The sequence below is a fragment of the Cupressus sempervirens genome, chromosome 1, assembly GCF_028749045.1.
Source record: "Cupressus sempervirens isolate cs-2001-9-10 chromosome 1, ASM2874904v1, whole genome shotgun sequence".
NCBI classification, from domain to species: Eukaryota; Viridiplantae; Streptophyta; class Pinopsida; order Cupressales; family Cupressaceae; genus Cupressus; species Cupressus sempervirens.
The window spans coordinates 272,532,667-272,538,666 of record NC_143118.1 but is presented as its reverse complement, the minus strand read 5'-3'; the positions used below and the strand labels follow the sequence as shown (position 1 = coordinate 272,538,666).

Genomic DNA, 6,000 nt, shown 5'->3' with positions numbered 1-6,000 from the left:
TGACATGTGTCAAGACAGGATTGGTTGCCTTGTTGCTCTGTCATCACTCAGTCACTACCCAATCACCTCCTACCTCATCATTGCTATTATGACCCACTGCCACATGTTGTCACCTTAGCGACCCTCACTATGTCACCATGTTATCGCATGAGCAAATTCTCCTTAGCAAGATAGTGAGGACCATCAGATGTGCCATGTGGCATGATCTCCTTCATCTGTCTAGATCTCACCACATCACCTCCTTCTCACCACCACTCAGCATGATCTGATTTTTTGTTGAATCTTCCATGTCATACATACACTAGACCCACATACTCATTGGAAATTCACCAAATTTTTGAGTTTTTTGATGACTCACTATGTCGCTAGCCAAATTTCCAAGATTTCTCAGCTAGTGAAGTAGTGAGGTGCCAAGTTTTTGAGTTTTTTGGTCGCCTGGATCCACATCAGTGCAATAGAATATTTGTTAAAAATTTTGACTTTATGACCTCCAGTTGGTCGACCAAGACTCACGTGTGAGTAACTTTGCCTTCAAAAAGGTGCTTGTCATAAGACACCTAATATTTTGTGTGTTTTGTTACTTATAGACTATAAAAGCCTTTCATGGCTCGTATTTGGGATTAAATTCCTTTTATTGTTTTCCTTTTCTTTGCTATACATTTATGGTGTCTATTCTTTTAATTTTGGTGGCTGCTTCCTATGGGTTAACTCCTCCACTGACTACCATATAGATCCGCAATGGCTCCTCTATTCTTCTTTTGTTTTTTTGTGTTGCTTGTGGCTTTTTTGCAACATGGACTAGTTTTTGATGGTGTCCCCTTCTTTAAAATGTGGGGCACTCTATAGATTTTATTAGCTATGCACATTTTCTATTTGTTCCAGCATAGACCCCCAAAGATGCTATGGATTTCAGCATTCATGTCCTTGCAGATGCTAATTCCTATACCTACATGGGCTCATCACGCATTCCTCTAGTGTGAATCACTCTAGCCTTGCTTATGTATTTGCATGTTTTGAAAAAATGTAAAGCTTTGTCTAGTAGTAACTTCCATGGCGTGATCTCCTACAAATAGAAAATAATAGATGGCAAATGCATATACTTGGGTTTTATTTGGTTTGACTAGTGATTTAAACTTTAATATTTTTCTTCCTTCATGCAAAAATCCTCAGCGTGCCTTGTTATGCCTTCCTCTGTTTCACGTGAGTTGAGCTCCCTACATGAACTGTGAGCTTCATTTTACTTGTTCCCTCTACATTTTATTTGTTCTTTTTCATATGGCGTGAGGTTCCTTTTAAAAGGCATGGATGATGGCCTTAATTTTAATGCTGACTTCCTCAAGCACAATGCCTCCCTTTGTTTGCAGCAAGTTACATGTTATTAAAATGGTATCTTCTAGCAAAGATTTCTCTTTGAATGCGTGGTAACTCCTTCGTTTTGTTGCTTGTCTTTTAATACATGAATAGGTCTCCTCTTGATTGGGTCTACTCTATTCTAGATTATGATCCCTACCATTGTGGGTGCTCTTTCGTAATATATAGACTTCCTCTTTTATGTGAGCTCTACCCATTCTTTGAATACATTACATTTCCATTAGAATGTGATAATTGATGACTAGGACATTGTGATTGCAAATGCTTGATAATTGAAGGAAAAAATTGCAATATCTTTTAAATTTAACAATAGTGTGAGAGCTTCAACAACATCATTCATTAGAGGCCTGGCTTTAGGGTCCTGACTTATGCAATAGTGAGCTAATTATGTAGTCTTTAGGGCACCTTTGATGGAATAGTGACCACTCAAATGAGGATCTACAAGACAATAAAGCTTCCTTTTCTTTGTAAGATAAGGCCAAGCCCATTCCATGAGATTTTTCTCCCCACTTGGTCTATTTTTATCCATATATCTTTGACCAATAAGCAATTCAAGGAGAACAACATCAAAGCTATAGGCATCACTCCTTGATGTCAAATGCCCAGTCATAAAATATTCAAGAATTGTATAACCATATGTCCCTATTACTCGAGTAGAGACAAAGTCTAGTCTTCTTTAGGTCCACCTTTTACAAGCCCAAAGTCAAAAAGCTTTGCAATGTAATCTGCATCTTTAAAATCCCAATAAATCATAAGTTTCTCAACCCCTCCATGAAGGTATGCCAAGCCCTTTGCTACAACTAATGCAATTTTCATTGCGGTAGACCATGGGAGAGGCAGATCCCTTCTAAAAAGGTGATTTTCCAAACTGCCTCTAGGCATATATTCATAAACAAGCAACCTCTAATAATCTTCTATGCAGTATCCAATAAGTTTTACCAGATTAGGATGGTGAAGTTGGCCTCGGAAGTTTACGTTTGCCAGCCATTCCTTGTGACCATTAAAACATGTTTCTGGGACTCATTAATCTTTCCACCATAGTCTATTTCTTCACCCTTAGAGTTCATTACTAAGCATTTTACTCTTCATCTTATGAATCTGGCAAAACTTAGTCAAGCCTCAATGTGGGTTTGGCTAAAAAAAATTTTGTTTCCAAACAACTAAAGTGAAAAACTGATCTATTGAACCCACTATACTAATTGAAATCAAATTTAATCACTGAACTGCTAATTAAGACTCATTTTATCACTTTCTCGCAGACTGTCAACTTTGTGTCAAGAGATCCTTTGACTGGCCTTAAAAAATGACTAACACACCACTAACCCACTAATTCTTCATCCCACATACTTGTACCCTATCAAATCTCGTCTCATGAAAAATTTGAGGTCAAATGATATTCGATGTCAAAGTTGACCTCTCAAAATTACCTGCAAATAAAAATGTCAGAAAGCAATAAACTGGGTTTAGATTTGGCTTTGAAAATTGAGCAACTAACACGTGGGAAGATGAAAACGAAGAAATCAATTCATTTTCATGAGGAGAGTATGGATTTGCAATTTGGGCTTATTATGAATAACTGGGCGCAAATGGTGAGCTGTCAAAGTGGGCTACTCAAAAATTGCAAACTAAAATAATGGAAGAAAAGTGATTTTTGCAAATGAAATTGACTTGAAAAAGTATGCAAACAGATTCATCATGACTTTCATACTAAAAAACTTGGAGTACTTTTAGTGGACAACACAATGATACAATCCATTTGATCTAGGCTATCATAGATCTCAAGTTATGACATATTGAACAGGGGTACCAAACAATCTGCAAATGCTGACACCAGTATAACTTTAGAGATTGTGTTTGGAATTGTGTTTGAAAATTGATCAAATGGATTCATCATAAGCTAAAAATTGAAACATAACAAGTCTCTAACATCTAAAATACAATGCAAAAGGAAATTTAGCATTTTGGTCAACTGGTCAAAAGTTATAGGATGTCAAACAAGGCTTCACAGAATCAGGTGCAAAGTGCAAAAGCATGAAAACAGTAACTGACCAACTTTGAGGGATCCAAGACCTAGTTAAAAGAACTCAAAATGGCTTGAAATCTGAAATATAGGTTCTTAGATATGGACACTAGAGACTCCCAAAGTGAAAAGTCATAAAACATTTCTTGGTACAAGATATTCAATCGCAAACATGGCCTTCTATCGCTATTTGACATGGGGCAAAAATGCAGATTTGAAACTAACTCGAAATGAGACTTCACAAAATGGCTCAGAATCTCAATTTTTCTTCATGAAACACTTAGACAGGCTGAATACAAGGTGTTAGAAACATTAAACACCTTAGGGGGCTCAAATGGACAGCTGGGTACATAGGCATTAAAAAGAATTTATAGGGCTGAAAATTCTCAATAGTACTCAAAATCAGGAAGGCAATTTCAAGTCCCAATAGTGGCTTTGTTTGGGGATGCATGTCCCTTGTAGGCATGGCAAGGATTCAGATCTCTGGGAGAAGCAGACCACACACCTGAACCTCAAAAACTTTCTATCGAACAACTTTATTGAAAATAAGAAACTACCACTACTATGTACAAACAATGGCCCTAGGCCACCAAACTTCAACAATTTTTTTACCTCTATCATAAACATAATTCTCATCTAAACTTGCATGAGGTAAACTCAAAATATTACTCACATCAGTCTCACCAATAAAATTAGCATCATGAATCAAATTTCTTGGTAAAATTGAATCTACAACTTCACTTTCATAATGCATATAAAAACTTGCTTCATTTTCAATCTCTTGCTCATTATAAAAGCTTTGATTAGCATGCTTAAAAATATTAGAATGAAACTAAAAACTTCTTCACTTAATGAATCATGCATGCTATCAACTTTGAATATGAATGCATCATATTCAACATGGAGAAAAGGATCGCTCATACCTTCAAAATGTGAATCCTTGTTTATGAGCAGATGATACTCAAATGAACACTCTGACTTGTACTAACACATTTCATCCATATTAGAATCTAAAAATAATCCATAATCTTTAGATGGTTCTTCACAATCAACAAATAGATTAGTCTTCATATCAGAGAGTTCATCATAAAACTCATTGCAAGGTGCATACTAATTTTCAAAAACAACTTCATCAAACACCTTGTCATCTATCTCATCAGATGCAACATAATCATCAGTTTCACCATCAAACTTAGAAGAAGAACATTATGATCTCTTACAGTAGTAAGACAAAGTATCATCATCAAACTCATTCTCAACTAAATCTAAATTTTCCATGTGCTCTTCAAACAAAGGATTGATAACTCCATGCAATGACCCTCTTTGAACATTTTGACAAAAAATGGGCTGATCATCATCAAGATTCTCATCATATAAAGTGTTAGTATATACTTTAAAACCATTACCCATCTTGTCTTCATGGATACTTTCAGCATGTGAAGAAAAATTATAACTACATGTGGACTCACTTTCTACTCCATCAACGAAGCATGTAGAATATAAATCAAAGTTACTTTCATTGTCTTCATGTAGGTGATTCAAATGTCTTGCAAACCTATCATTATTTATCATACCAATAGGTGCTGATGCATTAAGCTTAGGATCACTCATATACTAATCATCACTACATTCATTCTCAAGACATTCATTTACACAATTAGGTAATCCATTCTTATAAATAACCTCTTTATCCTTGTATTGTGTAGCCAAATCTTCACATCTTTCAACACCTAGCTGACTTGTATAACTCTAAACTAGAAATTCACTTTAAGATTTAGAAATAGAACTCATACCTTTACTAACATAAAAATACTAACTCTCATCATTGCTTTCTTCTTCCCAACTTGCATCTGATTCATATGAAGATGAACATTCACTATGACTATCCTCTTCTTGACTTGAGTAACAACTCTCATCATTAGCTTCATATGACACCTCTTGATAATACATTGGATCAACAACTTTATCATCATCATTTGAAACATGACTTTCAGCTTCTTCATACTCACATAGAGATGACTGTCTTCCAAATTTAGATTTAGTAACACTTTCAACATGATGTAATCTCTCAATAAGATAATTCATTTCTTGCATATTTGACTGATCAAGAAATCCATCTTATCCTCTACTGCTGAAACATTATCAACATATGCATTCTGTTCTTGTGATTGTGACTAAGATGGATGTGACTCATATTCTTCATCTTGTATTACCTTTCCATGGTATGTCGGATGAGCAACACCAAACTCATGATCATAGACATAGCTCTCAGCTTCCTCATTTGCACAAAACTGAGATCTAGGTGTAACAACCTTATTAGCAACATCATTATGTATATGATCATTATGAGAGGAACTTACTGCTGTAACCAAACTTTGATTCATAAAACCAACACAATGCTGAACCCTATCAAAGTTTGAGATATATCCTACTATTGTAGCATCAAGAACATGTGTGTCATAATTTGTAACCAAGCTAACCTTACTTATACACATATTCTAATTTGAGTTTTCCATTTGATTAAAACCTACAACAGGGGTATTGATATGCTTATTTGAAATTGAAGCATCAACACCATGTTCAAATTTTCTTTCATGACAATTATACCA

The 6,000-nt window shown here is 35.3% G+C and overlaps 1 pseudogene; it reads right to left on the bottom strand.

Annotated features, from left to right (window-relative positions):
- Positions 1 to 1,612: 1,612 nt before the first annotated feature.
- On the bottom strand, positions 1,613 to 2,716 carry LOC149577166 (serine/threonine-protein kinase PBL34 pseudogene; annotated as a pseudogene).
- Positions 2,717 to 6,000: the final 3,284 nt, after the last annotated feature.